The sequence below is a fragment of the Pelophylax lessonae genome, assembly GCF_965119305.1.
Source record: "Pelophylax lessonae genome assembly, chromosome: 4".
Classification (NCBI taxonomy): Eukaryota; Metazoa; Chordata; class Amphibia; order Anura; family Ranidae; genus Pelophylax; species Pelophylax lessonae.
The window spans coordinates 373885360-373904250 of record NC_138771.1 but is presented as its reverse complement, the minus strand read 5'-3'; the positions used below and the strand labels follow the sequence as shown (position 1 = coordinate 373904250).

General features: G+C 36.9%; 1 protein-coding gene across 1 annotated transcript in view; it reads right to left on the bottom strand.

Moving 5' to 3' along the window:
* LOC309552099 (teneurin-2-like) overlaps positions 1-18891 on the bottom strand; it is a 1659581-nt gene that overhangs the window by 454398 nt on the left and 1186292 nt on the right. The window lies entirely within an intron of this gene.

The following is an 18891-nucleotide window of genomic DNA, read 5'->3' as shown; positions in this document are numbered from 1 at the left end:
AAGAGCTTATCCTTAGTGTAACGTCTGTAGGTTTTGATCTTTGAGGACTTAAAGGAGAATGGGGGAGGTTGCTCTCAATCAGACTTTTATAGATCTAAACAAGGTCCTGTGGGTGGATAAAGGGATGGAGCTATATCATATGTATGCTGCCATGTTGGAATCAAGAAAACAAAGTTATCAAATGGGGAACCATGGGAAGCAGTGTGAAAAAATGTTATAACATGTTTTTTTTTTATCTCACACAATCACATTTCTGTATTTCTGCCTCAAGAATAATTGTAAACCTACCTTCTCTGTGACATCCGGGTACACCAGTAAAATTCTTCTCATGTTTTCTCTCATGATTGTAAAGGATCCAGAGCTGTCCTCTGTGCTCTCAGCTAGAAAAGACGGGGTGCATCCAGTACCTTATGCTCTTCCTTTCCTGCTTTTCCTCCTCGACAGCTGCTATAGGAGCAGCAGTCTCACACACAACACAGAAATAAAATCTGATCTCAAATAAAAATGTTCTCCACATGGCATCTTTACTAGGAAAGATCAGCCCCCCCTGATGACGCAGTTGCCTGCGAAACATGTAGGCGGAGCTTCATCGCGGTTCGACGTCACAAGCTGGAAGTGCTTTACTGCTACAGTGGTTTTATTGATTCAAGGCTGTTTTATGATGATGTATCTGGTGAGTGCATTTTACTTTCAATAAACATACACCTGTGAAAACGTACTTCACCATGGTCTTCCCCCTGTTTTTTAACTTTTGGGAGTGACTGTGCCTGGCTTCTTCTACTTTGGGATCCGACATTTGAATTGGGAGCACCTATTGGAAGGCTTTCAGGGTCCATTATCAAGCTTTATAACAACAAGCGTTGTGTGACCATTGTGAGAGCGGTGATCATACCCATCTGGTAAGAGGCCAGCAGGCTACTTTGTGAGTGGTGGAAGTCTTCACTGTCCCTGTGATTTCATAGACGGATTGTCACACGTTAAGGGTGTTGTCGGTGGACTATACAACTCATTTCAACAGCTTGAAGTGGACTTTCATATATTCATTTACACCATATGTTATTCTATGAGCGCTGCATTTTTTGTCTATATCTTTATCAGGAAGCAATGGTTCAATGACGTTTATTAACAACACACTGTAAGAAGTTACAACTTTTTATTTTTTTAAAAGACAAACTTTTATTATCACTTATTCACTCATAAAAAGGCAAATAAAAATGCAGATGAAATGCCTGTTGCTATATGTTTTGAGTGTGTGTTAAAACATGCAATGGTATACACACAAATTTGTGAACAGGTCTTTAAATCTAATTGTCAAAAATAGCTTAATTTATGTGGTCAAATTGTATATATGTTAATAAACATCCATTTCAAAATGCATAGAAATACTCAAATGGTCAGTGTGGTCAAATATTGACCCTATCTCTTCATGTTTGATATCATTATCTGTAATCCATAATTGTTATCTGCACATAAGCACCAACTGTCCTATACTGTATGTTGTAGGATTAAAGTAGAACCCCACACAACATTTGTTTTTTGCTTTTTTTTGCTAGAGTGGGAAAGGTTGAAGACAGTTTTTCATGGACTATAAATTGACACCTTTTGATCAATAAAAAAATGGAATAGGGGAGAAGGTAAGGCTAGGTAATTGTCTCTTGTTTTTCATGCTGTGTCGAAATGTGGATGTGGATTATTTAAAGGGGGTATGGCTCAATGGCATGGTCACGGTTACAGTAATAAGGAGGAGTGGTCATGGTAAAACCAAGTCAGGTTTTCATTACTATTTCATAAACATTTTTTCTCTCCAATCTGGGAACTAAGGTAGCGTATACCTTCCTACCTCTCTTTACATTGTCCCATTTATAACCACAATAAAATTATGTTTCTGATACAGAGTGTGGTAAAGCTATACCACCGCTATACATTTTTTAATTTTGTGAGGTTTTTTTTTTCAAAAAGCAAAAAAATAAAATAATAAAATACAAATGGTTAAAACATCAGATTACAAAGGAGAGAAGGTGTAAGCTTGAGGTTAAACGATAACAATTTTTATTAAAAAAAGAAAATCTTTCAACACTTAAAGGTTTTGTGCAACTGACAATTTTTGCTCTGTACATGGGCACTAAGAAAATAAGTATATATATATATATATATATATATATATATATATATTTATATCCAGAAAACACTGTTTGTAGGCTTTATTTGCACAGAAACTGCTGAGAGCACCTTTGAGTGTGGCTGTACTTGCAGCAAAGATATTCTGACAATTCAGCTTGCCAGGTGATATACAGTGGCATGTCACAGACTTCATTATAATACAGAGGTCTTGTATAAAACCTGAAAGTTAGAAAACTGTGTTGTCCCACTCTGTCAAGCAGCTGTCTGCTTTTATTTCCCAGTCATATTTAAATTGGTAGCTGGGATCTTACAGGTTGCAATTTTAAAATGAACAGTTATTTTATTACTCTGTAATTTATGTATGGAACCACTTGTTTTTGAGGTGACAAAAACTGCTGCTAACTTTTTGATAAAATGATTGAATTATTGAGCAAATTGACCTTAATCTGAGTTGTTCTAGTCAACTGCAGTCAGATACCAGAGAGCTTCTCACACGTGTGAGTTTGTTTAATACATGAAATTTGTATTGTACAACCTCTCTTGATATATTATCCGTTGACCAGCCCTGAAGCTCCACAACACTTCCTAGAACATCAGTGGGAGAGATTTACTAAAACTGGTGACACAGAATGTGGTGCAGCTGTGCATAGTAATCAATCATCTCCTAACTTCAGCTTGTTCAATAAAGCTTTGGTAATAAAACCTGGAAGCTGATTGGATACTATGCACAGTTGCACCAGATTCTGTGTGCACCAGTTTTAGTAAATCTCCCCCAACAATGTGACAAGTGAGACGTGTTTTTGAGTAAGATGAAAAGTGAAGGTCTTCCATTTTAAATATATTTTATTATACATTTTTATTATTATTATTATATAGGATTTATGTAGCGCCAACAGTTTGCATAGGGCATTACAATATAAAGGGAGACAATACAGCAACAGTACAATTCAATAAAAGAGGGTTAGAAGGGCCCTGCTCCTTGGAGCTCACAATCTAATAGGGAGAGGCTGGTGGAACAAAAGGTAATAACTGTGAGGGATGAACTGATGGGAGAAATAGAACATTTTGATTATTAGCTAAAGCAGAATAGGCTTCTCTGAAGAGATGAGTTTTTCAGGGATCACCTTAAAGTAGACAGAGCAGGAGATAGCTGGACAGATTGGGGTAGGGAGTTCCAGAGAATGGGAGAGGCTCTTGAGAAGTCCTGAAGATGCGCATGGGAGCTAGAAAGCAGAAGGTCTTGGGAGGAGTGTAAAGGACAGTTTGGGTGTCATTTGGAGACAAGATTGGTGATGTAGTTTTGGGTAGAGTTGTAAATGAGTTTGTATGTTATTGTTCTGCAGGAGAGACCAACTCTGAAATCCCTCTGAACTTTACATTATTCCAGCAGGATTGGTCTTCCAAATTCGACATTTCAATTTTTATATTGTGGATTTTATCTGCCAGCTCATCATGGGAATCAACCACTTCATGATGGGCCTGAGCATAGTCATCAGTCTTATTTTTGATATGGTCTACCCTATCTCCTAAAGCTTTAAGCTCTCTGTTGGTCTGTCTCATAAAGATGGTCATATCCTGCTGTAAAGCCCACCGGAGGGTAATTAGCATGTATTTAAGTGTGGTATCAAGTTTGAGTTGGCCCATGGTTGGGAACGAGTTGAGCTGCTCACTAAATTCATAATCCTCTCTTGTGACATCAGTATCAGAAACAGATTCACTTACAGTTTCTCATCAGCTGCTATTTTCCCCAGAGGGCTGTTGAATGCAGAGGAAAGTCAGTCTCCTTTTAGGCCCTGCATAGCCACGTGGCTGTGCTGGGTACTTTCTCTTACAGAGGCAGCAGCTGCTGCTGGTCTGTGTGCTGGTGCTGGGGTGACTGTGCCATCTTGGAAGGTCCGGGCGCCTGCCGGGGCTGAAAAAAATCCATTAGCCTTATGTTTTCCACTCATGTCACCTCCACTTCCCAGGTGTTGTGCGAGGTTCTGGGAAAATGTTTGCTCATCCCCGTTCACTATGACCAGCTTAAAGAACCTGCTGAGCTTGTCTACAGTGCGACCATCTCCTTCAGCTGCCAGCCACACCCAGGCCTTGTATGTTATTGTTAACTTTTTAATTTTATTCATTGGGCAATGCAAAGCCAGTGGAGGGATTGTCAGAGAGGGGTGGCAGACACTGCATGGTTGCTAAGATGTATGAGTCTCTCAGCAGCATGCATGATAGAGGAAGGCCATTGAGGAGGGAGTTACAGTAGTAACTAGTAGTAGGCAAGAGATAACAAGCGAGCGAATAGGTTGCTTAGTGGTTTCAACAGTTAAAAAAGGGGAATATTATGGAGATAAGTCCATTTTACTTATTTTCAATTTTGTCTCACTGAAGAGTAAAAATCAGCATTAAAAGAAATGAATGATAAATATCTGATCTGAAATAAACTGTTTTAGTAAAGACTATCAATATGAAGATATGTTTTCTGCCAGCTTTGAAGCACTGTAAATGAGATACAAAAGGAGTATCTGAGACATTTTAGTGAAAAATGTTTCTTTAAATTATTTGAAAATGTTACAAATGATAATGAATGCTTTTGTTGCATGAATATAGAGCAAGACTGTATTCACTGCACCAATGTTGCTGGCAATATATTTTATACTGGGGGTGCAGTGTTAAACATCAGCTTTACAAAGTAAAACTGAATTGTTGGAAGGTTTATGCAGAGTGTTAAAAGAACCTATCATGAAAGATACATGTAGGCTGTAAATGATATCGGCTTCTTAAAATTCTGTCTGCATGGCTGTCATGCTAATGCTTTAGTCTTCCATAGTTTCCTAATTAATGATTTGGAATAAGTTTACAGATAAGTCCCAACTTTTCTCAGAATGGCATTTTCTGAATGCTTGCTCCAGAACTGTGACTCAGATGTACTGAACCAGCATATTCCAGTATATTTATCTTGTCACAAGTAACCTGTACATTTTTGCTATCAAAGCAAATTTTATATTGCCCACACAAACGCTTATTTTTGGTTTAAAAATGTACTAAAGGTTCACAAAACTACACTATACAGTTTATTTTAGAAGACCAGAAGATGTATGGAATAATGTTAGTCACAATTTTTTTTATTTTGTACTTGCACAAATGGTATTGAAGTCTATATTTTTTTTCATAGAAAATACACAAAATTGATTCAGTTTAGCTCAAAGACAAACACAATATAATCTCCAAATTGTCAGTTTAGTACAAAAGATGATATTGCATATATCCATTGGTAAATGGATACCAGTTATGACAAGCTTCAAAATTCTAAAATTTTACATACGTTGAGATGATTTTCAGCCTCCGTTACCTTTAGACCTACTAATATTTTAACATGGATTGCCCAAATGGCTGTATTTCACTTTAAATATCCTAACCTGTGTATAATAAATGTAGGTTTTTGTTTTGCATGTTATTGGGTATTTTAAGTGAACATTCTCTGCTCCTTAGAAAATCAACCCCACTGACAGCAAGAAAAAAATGGACGTGCAAAGGAATTCCACCAAGTAATAATAAAATTACATTTAAATAATAATTAAAAACACAAAAGAGAATTCATTTGACCTGAACACAAAACAGTTTTGGTAAAAAAAAATGTTTAAATACTATAGAGTATGCATAATAATATAAAAATATCCTTTGTGCAAACTTTGAACATCTGAATAAAATAATGTATGTACTATATGTGTGTGTATAAAGGCAAAAAGAGTTAAAAAAATATCTATATATTACAGTATTACAGTTTAAAATATTTTCTTCCAGAGGGTCGACATGGAAGACAGAAGCAATAAAAGCTGACATTTCTTGCTGGCTGCACGCTGTTCTGCTCAGCTGGGTTTGGCAGCTCTCACTGCCTCCCCAACGTGCGCTGTCGATTTTACCTCAGATAGCAGGGCAGGCACAGCAGTTGGTCTGATCGAAGAATAACTGCAAACTGAAGCAAAACTTCTTGTTTTAGCCCTTTTTGAGTGCACCTCTTGACTTGTGGTAAGATCTTAAGGGTGACCAACTGAATAAAGCAATGAAGCTGCTATTTTAATCCACTTACTTGCAAAGTTACACAACAAACCCCACACACATTCCATGCAATCACATACTACTACCTCACTGATACTGTGCATTCACTTTGGACACAATAATATTATTATTAGGTATAATGTATATGTATATATTGGCAGATACAGTTTTAAATTAGGCTAACAACACATTCCATATGACTATACACTATCTATCTATCTATCTATCTATCTATCTATCTATCTATCTATCTATCTATCTATCTATCTATCTATCTATCTATCTATCTATCTATCTATCTATCTATCTATCTATCTATCTATCTATCTATCTATCTATCTATCTATCTATCTATCTATCTATCTATCTATCTATCTATCTATCTATCTATCTATCTATCTATCTATCTATCTATCCAGTATATATATATATACAGTGGGTACGGAAAGTATTCAGACCCCCTTAAATTTTTCACTCTTTGTTATATTGCAGCCATTTGCTAAAATCATTTAATTTCATTCTTCTTCCTCATGAATGTACACACAGCTCCCCATATTGACGGAAAAACACAGAATTGTTGACATTGTTGCAGATTTATTAAAAAAGAAAAACTGAAATATCACATGGTCCTAAGTATTCAGACCCTTTGCTGTGACACTCATACATTTAACTCAGGTGCTTTCCATTTCTTCTGATCATCCTTGAGATGGTTCTACACCTTCATTTGAGTCCAGCTGTGTTTGATTATACTGATTGGACTTGATTAGGAAAGCCACACACCTGTCTATATAAGACCTTCCAGATCACAATGCCTGTCAGAGCAAATGAGAATCATGAGGTCAAAGGAACTGCCTGAAGAGCTCAGAGACAGAATTGTGGCAAGGCACAGATCTGGCCAAGGTTACAAAAAGATTTCTGCTGCACTTAAGGTTCCTAAGAGCACAGTGGCCTCCATAATCCTCAAATGGAAGACGTTTGGGACGACCAGAACCCTTCCTAGAGCTGGCCGTCTGGCCAAACTGAGCTATCGGGGGAGAAGAGCCTTGGTGAGAGAGGTAAAGAAGAACCCAAAGATCACTGTGGCTGAGCTCCAGAGATGCAGTCAGGAGATGGGAGAAAGTTGTAGAAAGTCAACCATCACTGCAGCCCTCTACCAGTCGGGGCTTTATGGCAGAGTAGCCCGACGGAAGCCTCTCCTCAGTGTAAGACACATGAAAGCCCACATGGAGTTTGCTAAAAAAAAACCTGAAGGACTCCAAGATGGTGAGAAATAAGATTCTCTGGTCTGATGAGACCAAAATAGAACTTTTTGGCCTTAATTCTAAGCGGTATGTGTGGAGAAAACCAGGCACTGCTCATCACCTGTCCAATACAGTCCCAACAGTGAAGCATGGTGGTGGCAGCATCATGCTGTGGGGGTGTTTTTCAGCTGCAGGGACAGGACGACTAGTTGCAATCGAGGGAAAGATGAATGCGGCCAAGTACAGGGATATCCTGGACAAAAACCTTCTCCAGAGTGCTCTGGACCTCAGACTGGGCTGAAGGTTTACCTTCCAACAAGACAATGACCCTAAGCACACAGCTAAAATAACGAAGGAGTGGCTTCACAACAACTCCGTGACTGTTCTTGAATGGCCCAGCCAGAGCCCTGACTTAAACCCAATTGAGCATCTCTGGAGAGACCTAAAAATGGCTGTCCACCAACGTTTACCATCCAACCTGACAGAACTGGAGAGGATCTGCAAGGAGGAATGGCAGAGGATCCCCAAATCCAGGTGTGAAAGACTTGTTGCATCTTTCCCAAAAAGACTCCTGGCTGTATTAGATCAAAAGGGGGCTTCTACTAAATACTGATCAAAGGGTCTGAATACTTAGGACCATGTGATATTTCAGTTTTTCTTTTTTAATAAATCTGCAACAATGTCAACAATTCTGTGTTTTTCTGTCAGTATGGGGTGCTATGTGTACATCCATGAGGAAGAAGAATGAACTTAAATGATTTTAGCAAATGGCTGCAATATAACAAAGAGTGAAAAATTTAAGGGGGTCTGAATACTTTCCGTACCCACTGTATATATATATATATATATATATATATATATATATATATATATATATATATATATATATATATATATATATATATATATATATATATATATATACATATAATATATTTCTGTACACGCGTATGTGTGTATGTCTGTGTGTCATTGGAAAACACATATTATTATGAAAAATATGTTAATAATTAAGTGTAAATCTTCATTAGTTATATGGTTTAGCTAGTTCTTAAAAATATTTTAGAGTAAACAATATTTAGGCTTTGGAAATATGGGGAATGATTGTATATGTTTATGGCTGTGCCTGAGATACACATGCATGTGTTATGGTATCAAACAGGGAAAAAATCTGCCCCTCTCAAAACTGTAAAAAACTTGGCTGATCCTGCCCATTTCTGTGCCCCCCTCTGTAAGCTGACCACGATAATTATGGCTGCTGAGCCCTGACTACTGTGGTCAGCTTCCCTGCCTCCGTCATCTGCAGCTCTCCTTTGTCCCCCCTCATCCCCTTGCTCCCTGTGTTTGTTTCTCTGTATCCCCCCCTCCTGCCGCTATTATTCAAAAATAAAAGATGACAAATTGTCACTGCCAGCCCCTTTAATATAATGAGACATAACACACAGGGTAAATGTTTTACCCAGTTGTTGAATAGGGTTTAGTTGCAATATTAATAAATCTTACTTTAATCATACTCAGTCTGTTTCCAGTTTCAGCTACCCTGAACTGGTCATTCTTGCTGCCGCTGAATATCTCCAGTCAGTATACCTTACACCTCTATCTCTTACAGTATTGAGGGGTAAAACATGTCATCATATACCCACTATTTTGACAGCTCTAAATCCCTATTATTATTTTCATATTTCCTATAGAGAATATAAACCATTATATCACAAAACATTCCCTGACATTTAACATCTCCCTTAGAGGAATCCTTATTTTCCTTATCCTTAGGTATCTTTAGCACTATTAATCTTCTGGTATACTGTTCTGAGAATAGTGTAATCATTTTGTAGGTAATCATGCATAACACAATAATTAACAGTTCTTTTTTAAGGTAATTTATTATCTTTTTAAATAAAGTATGTACATACTGTACTTTATTTCTGACATATTTTTTTTTATTAGAGGGACCACCTCAGATGTACTCCTGAAGAAGTTGACGTTTAAAGAAATGCTTGAAGTTTGTGCTTGTTTAAATTCTGTCATGTGATATCTTAATGTAATATTGTAAAGACAAGGAATATGTTAAGACTATGACAATATGATACACACGAGCTAGGAGGTGTGATTGTGTTAGGCACTTTTTAGTATTTATAATAATTTTTTTTATAAAATAATAATATTTGAGATTTTAACTGTTTTTGTGTACTTCAATAAAATGTTTTTGTGTACATTTTATTGAACTTTCAAGACAATGCAGTATGGTGCTTCAAAAATAAATAAATAAGCTCACAAGCTATATTACTAAACTGTTGTTCCACTGAACCATTTATATTAAGTTGATAACTTTAGGTGTAATTTTTTAAGAGTAAACTTTCCCTTAGCGTTTAGATTTGTTGTGGCTCCTACAGGCATCATCCAATTCAGGTCTATATAACATATCAGGTGTTAAAACCAAAACCGATTTTTTCATGTTGTAAGCAGTAAGATTTGGTTGCTGCTGCTGTGTTTAAGCAAAGCAGCAATGTAACAGTAACAAGATCATGTGCACATGCAAAATATGTGATGCCAGAATAGTGTTGCTGCCACTTATTGTGAGAATTTTACTGTTCTATAACATTACATTTCATTTTTTTAATTTCGTGTGTTAGCAGTTTCTTTGGAGCAGATTTATCTACAGGTCACCATAAACAAATCTGCATTAAACAGATTTCAATGTGCACATAAGGGTGAGCCAGGGGCAGTATTTTTAGATTTCAATATGTTTATAAATTTTTCATAAATATAAGTTTGTTTCATAAACATAATACAACTCCAGACCTCCACAAAAAAGATGGGGGAAAAGCATATCCATAAAGTTAGTGACCAGATATATCACAGAAAAAGAACATTGAAATACAAACTTAATGAAGAGATGATACCCATACTGCAGCTGAAGAGCAAGGTCAACAACCTTGTACAGTGAACCATTATAAAAGGTAGAAAACTGAGGAGCAATCAGCTCCAAACCTGAGGATAATGTCAAAAAAAGAAAAAAAGGAAATAAAAACAAAAGGAAAAAGTGGAAAGGGCAAAGAGCAAGACTGGTTGAGGAATCTCTGCTCATTCATCCACCGAGAGATACTGTATTCACGGCTGCCAAGTTTTATTAAACTTAGTTTGATTATTATGGGGTGAAAGAAAGCTTATCATTGATCATGATCCAATAAAATTTTTATCAGTTGGTTCTAACACCACACAATGGCTATTCTGGCTGCTAGTATCATAGTAAATCAATTTTTTTTCTCATTTTAGGGATATCATCGACTCATTTTTGAAAGAGGGCACTCCCAAGCTTTCTAGAATATTTTTGCCTTTGACCAAACGCATTAGGTTGAACATCCTAATCCAAAACTGTGTCACTTTGGGGCAGTTCTACCATATATGAATCATGGAGCCTACTAAGCTGCATTTCCGAAAATACTGGGATGAGGCCTGCATATTCGCCTTAGCTGCTCTGGTTGGGACCATATACCAGTGAAGTAGCGTTTTGTAGTTTGATTCAACCAAAGCTGTGTTTATTGATATTGTTGACAAATCATTCGCAATATCCTGCCAGTTAGGCAAGGTCGCTTTCCCGATGTTCTATATAGGAAAGCTTATTGTTTGATGTTGATAAGAGATCATATAATATGTAAATGCGACCCTTCACCAGGTCCCTACTTTTGCAGGTACTCTCAAACCAGGTTCAGGATGAGGGACAAGTAGTCTTTTTAAATGTACCTTTAACAAAGGATATAAGCTGATTGCATCGAAAGAATTCCGATGAGGGTCAATTTAATTTGATTTGAAATAAGCCAAAGTATCCGCAGCAATTGTTTATTTGTCTACCAAATGAAGACATGCATAGATAGGCCCAGGGTAAACTATTAATATTACATATTATAAAGAGGAATCAAAGGCAATTGAAGTGAGCAAAGGTGTAGGAGAGGGAATAGAAGTGTGTGGCCTACTGGAAATCCATAAAAAGGACGTTATAGAACACACTAAACAAACAGGAGAAGGCTTCCATATCAACCCAGTATGAAGTTGGATCCCCAATAATTGTAAGTGCTAGTTGAGCAATTTGTGCAGCCTGATCATAACAAATAGAATTGGTCTTAGCTTATGAGTATACATGGTGAGTTTTATTAATAAAGGATGTTTGTTTCCCAGATGAAAGTTGAAATGCCATGTTGAAGTTTTAACAATTCCTGCTTAGGAATTTGAATAGGAAAGTTCTAGAAATAGAACAGAACTTTAAAGAGCAAGTTCATCCTAAATTAGTAGATTCTAACGAACCAGGAAAGTGTTGAATCAGAACAATTTTTTAGATCAGCAAGTCATCTTTTAAATAAAGGAAGGTCATTTGTGTAGTAAAAGGTATGTAGTGATGGAGTTATGAGCATGCCCAAATAGAGAATAGATTTAAAAGCTCATTGGGATTTGTAATTGGCTTGAAGTAAGCTGACTGTAGAGGAAGGTAAATTCATTTAGGGCCATGGATTTATTTTTATTCACTGTCCCAAATGCAAAGAGAAGGAGGTCAGGAGCTTACAGTATGTACATTAGGGATGGTTGTATGAGGTGAAGAAATATACATAAGCACATCATCAGCAAATAGTGTGCATTTATGTCTGTGAGTACCACAAAACAATTCAGCCCTTGAGGGAGAGTTGAGCCATCGGAGTATGATATAGAGCCCACAATAACCCTAAGAAGGAAGGGCCAAACCCCATTGATTCTAGCACAAAAAATAGATAGTCGCAAGATAGACTATCAAATGTCTTATTGAGATCAATTGAGAGGAGCAGGACCTGTCTGGATGTAGGAGAGTCCCATTATGAGCAAGCTGCCATATTCAAATTTAAAGTTCTGTGGATTTGATCAGAAGTTTGTTGTGTCTAATGAAGCCAGATTGGTCTTTATGAATTTAAAGTTCTAGTAAAGAGTTAAGATGTAAGACAAGGGTTTTGGTTAGTATTTAACAAGTTGCCATCTGCCCACTGTCAAATGACAGCGGAGTGGTGCAGATCTTTTTCTGGGAAGATGTCATATGACAGCGCCCCAGAACGGCCGCTCTCATGCGTACAGGGCCATGTAATGCGGCGATTGCAGATGCACCGTGTTCTTAGGACATAGAGCGACCTTGATCTTGGTAAACAGCCAATGATGGGGCTCTTTACCCATGTGATTGGCTGTGTCCTATCACAGCTGGTCACATGAAAATTTCATTTGGGCACAGCATTGCATTTACCACGCAATTGTCATTCAAAGTGTGACAACGCTGAAAGCTGAAAATTGGCCTAGGCAGAAAGGGAGTAAAAGTGCCCAGTAGGCAAGTAGTTAAAGGTTGCAGTTAATTATGGAGATAGGTCTGCAGTTGGATATATCAGTAGGGTCCTTATATGTTAGGGAAATAACACTGATGTAGGCCCTGTTGTCTTCCTCACGTGTTTGCGCTCCCTGCTGTTGTTGATTATAATACAAAATTAAATGATCAACAGATCAAAAATCAACAGGTCTGTACATTTCATATAATAGATGTTAAGGAGCCCATTAGGTCCTGGATATTTGTGAGCCTTCAATGATTTAATGACCTGAGAGGTCTCACTACTTGTAAGGGGTTCGTCAAAAAACTCTATATGATGCAAAAAAGGGTCACGAGTTTCAACTTCTCCATAGATTTAAAAACGGAAGGCTGTGTCAGCTATCATCTTTTTATAAAGTTTTCTATAGAATGACTGTAATTCTTGGAAAATTTGATGAGGGTTTTGGGTAAGCGTTCCATTTTTAAGCTTAATTCTCGGTAGAACATAAGCTTGGGGTCTCGGATTAAGTTTTTTCTCCAGGAGAGATCCTGGGTTGTCCCTCCAGGTAAAAAAATGGATACTGCGACCACCTCAAGGATTTTTAAAGTGCATTGACATATAATGCAGAAACCAAGCCATGAGATCTTTAAAAGTTGAACTCCATGTATAGTTTTTATTGCATAGGTCCATTGGTCCATTTTGGACCAATGTAAATATGTGCATTCCTTACCTGAGGGACCAATGTGAAAGATGACCACAGTCTTGTGGGTCTTGTGCTTAGCAGCTGCCCTTCTGCAGTTAACACAGGGGATAGTTTTCTAAGCATGACCACAATTTTTCAGAATGCCTTTCATTTTTACATCAGATACAAGATATGCTTTGATTGGACAGGTTGAAAAGGCAGGGTGGTGACATTATGACCGTCACCTTGTCCTATGAGAGAATGCCATTCATTCATTGGAAAAAATAGAGCACATTCCTTGAATGACAGCTATGCCAAGTGAATGACCCCCTGTGTTCACAAGACCCAGAAGACCATGGCAATTACTGTAGTAGTGTAGTCTACTACAATGACTGTCTACTTTTACAGAGGTCCCACTGGTATGGAATATGCATAATTACATATTCCAAGCTTTACCATTGTAACCATCCAATAATAACCATACCTGGAGTTCAGTTTTAATTCCTTGTTAGGACAAACACAGTGGTCAAATCTGGATTACAACTAATATTGAAATCTGCTAGAGCAGCATACACAGGATAATTAAGATAACAAAACTTCCCAAGGGCCCCTCCTTACATTATTAAGAAGGTTAAGCTATCTAAGATTTGTAAAAAAGAAAAAAAAGTATCAATCTTGAAATTTTTTTTTTTTTTTTTTTTTTTTTAAGTTATGCAATGCAAATGGGAACATGTAACCCTTTTAAAGTAGGTGTTATTTGCCTACTTTACATTTTAAATCTGTACCTGGTGTTATGAGTATACATTTTATGGACAGTCTCTGCAACAGTGTACACTAGAAGTTTTGGCTGTGGAATTGATATTTTTCTTTTACAATTAGTTTTAAACAAAGATTGTTTTTTCTGGTAGCTTTAGCAGTGACAGCAAATGAAAAAAGACAGTTTGACTGGGGAATAGATGTTAGCCAGTTTGTGTAAGCTGTCCTTGTTCTCACTGACTTAAAATTGTCCTACTTCTGGCTCATTTCAATCAAGCTCACATTAAAAATTAGGAGACTGCAGATACAGTAGTGTGCAATTGGCCAGCACCAGGACAATTTTAATCAAGGAAAATAAGTGGGAGGGGCTGGCTTAATCAACGTTCTCATTATAGGACCTTGGTCTCCTGGTCATAGATCAAAGGTTATGCAGTGCATTACAGTTTCAAAAATACTCCTGGGGGAATCTGAACAAAATTTCACCAGCATTGCGAATCTCAAACCCATGGTAGCAGAGAACCTGAATCTCATCCCTATGTTCTAATAACACCATGTAGCTGTTGCTGATGTATAGTTTAATCTATACTCATACATGTATAAGAGGGATATAAGCATCAGATAACTGAATTTTGATCCTTTCCTGTCAATCATATATGTCTATGTTTACATCTATATCAATCTCAGCCATTCCAGACACTATGTTCTATCACACCTCATCAAACTTTCAAATGCTGGAACCTCTTCAGCCTACCAAAGTTAAAGCATTAACAAAAAGGAACTACAGGAAAAATTAAGAATTAAGAATTTGAGAACAGTTAAGCCAGATGATTACCATACAAGAATGACTATAGTAATACAGAAATAGATGGACTTCATTGTAAAATACAAATTTGAACAGACTATGGACTGTAAATGATTTGAATATTCTTAACAAGCAGCAAACGATCTTTAAAACATCTTATTCCTGCTGCTTGCTGCTTGTACTGGGAATCATCTCATTTAAAGATCCCCCAAAAATCACAACAAACACTCTAAAGTCAAGTTTCAGTCAGTCTTTTGCCAAGATTCTGGTGCAACTGAATTAGTAAAAGTAATAGGAAGTAATAGAAAAAGAGTACAATTGTGGTGCTTTTGTTGTGAACTTTGAAGATTAATTTCTCTAATACAGTTACAGAGTTGCATAAGGACTTATTTAAAGGTGTTTTGGTGAATGTTCAGAATATGAGCATATTCTGGGAAGAGATTCACTTTAACTGTGACAATACTTAACATAATGGTTTACATATTTGATTTTGCATACAGTATAAATATAATGGCAAGATCCAAAAACTGTCTAGGATAGGGATTAATTCCTGATTCATTGCAAACCCATGTTCAGACCAAACTTTGCCTGTTTGGACAAGTCAAACTTCTGCCTGAAGCAGAAAGTAAACATTAAGTAAACAGTTAAAATAAAACAGTTGGGACATAACTAAAGTTTCGCCATGTGTCACTACAGTTTGATAGCAGTGCAAATTAATTAAAAGCATTTTCATTTAATTTTTACCTTTTTAAATACTGTTTTCTTAATTTATTTATTAACTAAAAATCAGTTAATTACCTGATGCTTCTTGGTTTAGCATAAGTCAATAAACTGGGCAAAAGAACATAATATTTTGCTTCTCCTAAAAAAAAGTCAATTGAATGCAGAGGATGCGTTTATCTAAAATATCTCATGCAAGAAATTAAACAAGCTCCACTTTTGATAACATACTGAACTCATTAACTAAGGTGGTCAATTAGGTGGGGTAAAATAATTAAAAACTAGAAATGAGTCATTTTTTATAAAAGGCTTTTAAACAAATACTTTTTCACTACTACTTAGAGCATCAAGAGCCAAAACCAAAGAGTAATAATAATATTAATTATAATACGTATTATTATTATTGTTATTATTTTAGTAGTAGTAGTAGTAGTAGTATTTTTTCTTTTACTGTTTCATGTAACTGTGATATGGGATCAAAGGTAAAATCAGACTCATGTTCAAGAAGGACTGGCAACAACCAACTTCTCCCATTTCATGCATAATACAACCTACAGTTTTATAATACAACCTGCAGTGCCTGACTGAATTTAGTAACTTAACCACTTTAGCCCCAGCTGCTGCAGATGTACGGCGGCAGTCTGGCTCTCCCAGGCAAAGTCCCGTACATGCACAGCGCTCGCCTGGGAGGAGCTAGGGGGGAGCGCGCGCCGCCAGAGGCGTGCTCCCGCCCCCGCTCTTCAGCGGAAAAGCTAGTGCGTGGGACAGGGGGCTCCAATAGCCGCTGGCCACTCGCGATCTCCCACCGCTGACAGAGAAGGACGGACGGCTGATGTAAACACAGCTGTCCGTCGTTCTCCCTAAAGTGATTACAGATGTCATGTAATCCTGCTATATAGGATCACATGTCTCTGTGATGACTTCACAAGCCATGCACCCACAGTTAGAATCATGCCCCTAGGGTCACATTTAACCCCTTGATCACCAATACTGTTAACCCCTTCCCTGCCAGTGTCATTTTTACAGTAACAGTGCATATTTTAGCACTAATTACTGTAGTAATGTCACTGGTACCCCCAAAAGTGTCAAAAATGTCAGTTAAGGGTTCCGATCTGTCCACCGCAATGTCGCAGTCCCTCAAAAAAATCGCAGATTGCTGCCATTACTAGTAAAAAAAAAACAATAAAAATGACATAAATCTTTCCCGTAGTTAGTAAACGCAATAACTTTTGCGCAAACCAATCAAAATACTTTTATTGCAGTTTTTATTTTACCAAAAATATGTAGCAGAAAACAAATTGGCCTAAAATGTTAAAAAAATTTGATTTTTAATTTTTTTTTTTTTAGAGAATTTCGTATAAAAGAAAATGAAAAACATATATTTTTTTCAAAATTGTCTCTCTTATTTTTGGTTGTTTAGCACAAAAAATAAAAATCGCACAGGTGATCAAATACCCCCAAAAGAAAGCTCTGTTTGTGGGAAAAAAAGGAAGTATATTTTGTTTGGGTACAGTGTTGCATGACCGTGCAATTGTCCGTTAAAGTCACGCAGTGCCGAATCGCAAAATAGGGCCTGGTCATTGAGCAGCCAAATCCTCCGGTCTGAAAGTGGTTAAACATAAACATGATATTTCTCCCGTGCTCTGAGCAATACAACACAATGCAGCTTCTCTTACTAGAGTTCCTAAATGTATTCAGCTAAACAAACCAATGGTTTTAAACATTAGAGTAGGATACAAGTGTAATACATCAAATTTGACGGTGTATACCAAACCTGTCCTGAAAGTCCTACTAACTGTGCATGTACGTGGGTATCCCAACACACTGTTAAAATTACATAGCAGACACACCAATGCCCAAAGCTTTGCATATTTGAGGTTACCTAAAAAATTCTAAGTAATGGTTGAAGATGTAGAGATAGTTATGAACACTGCTTTACAGCTAAGGGTTTACACTGTGTTATGGATAATAAGACAGCACTCTAGCAACTGACAACGCATAGCCTCAGGGATATTGCAGGGAGCTGGTAGCCTAATGGCTCAGCTGCTGAAGCATCTGGATTGTAGCAAAATATCTTTTATCCCAGCGTCAGTGTCAGTTACTTAACTACATAGTGAAAAAGTTGTCAGTTGATATGGACTGCAGTAATAGAACATACCAGATGAAAGGGATTAGCTGAAACAGTGAAGGAGGTGAGAGGTTGTCTGGAGAGATCTGAAGGTGTTTCATATTGATATGAAAAGACACAGTACACTTCTTTGTGTGAGTGCTTTAGTGATCAGTAAATTAGATGTAATTAAAGTACACAGAGGCAACGGGATATCATTTATGTCTCTTCATCCTGCTGAGAAGACTCTTCCTGACATTAGTTTAAAAAAAAAAAATTCTAAATATCTAAATTTACCCTTCAAACCAATGTTGTGGAACACAACCTTTCTCCATAACTGCCCCAAAATTGTATGTTAAAAGCTCTGCCGTTAATGGATAACAACATATGTGATTGGATGAATTTTTCAATTAGCTATTTACAAAATAGGTTTTATAAATTATGCAAATGGTTTTTTTTTCTATATATAACAGTAACATCCAAAGGAGTACAATTCCAAAATGAAACTCCAGATAGCTCTGTAAGGTAAAGCTAATGGTGTAAGGGCCAACATGTGGAATCACAGTACACAGCATCAAAATAATTGGATGTAAACTTTTTTTAACATAGTTTTTTTACAGTCAACTATATATGCAGTATATTTCCTATGCAAGAGAGATATACTGTATATAGGGTCTCTCTCTCTCTCTCTCTCTCTATATATATATATATATATATATATATATACTGTGTACTGCACACTATACTGCATATATATACAACTGTATATATACATTAAAGTTCACGTGCGTGTAAAAGCAACCATCCAAATACTTTTGGTAATATAATGTATATGAAATAACCAGTGTGCTTTAACTGTTGGACCGGGTTTGTGGACACAGAGATGCAGAGGTGCATGCCCACTTTCTTTAGTAAATCAGATCTAATATCTGTGTGGTTGAATAGAATATACTATGCAGTGTGTATTGTTGTGGAACACCCACAATATCCCTAGCAACCACCAATCATGTGAACTAGACTTCCTGGGCTTTAGGTTGCATGAATAAGCTTGGGAACAAATGTTTTTATTCAGAGCAAGAAAAAGATATTTTTTTTACTCAAAAAAT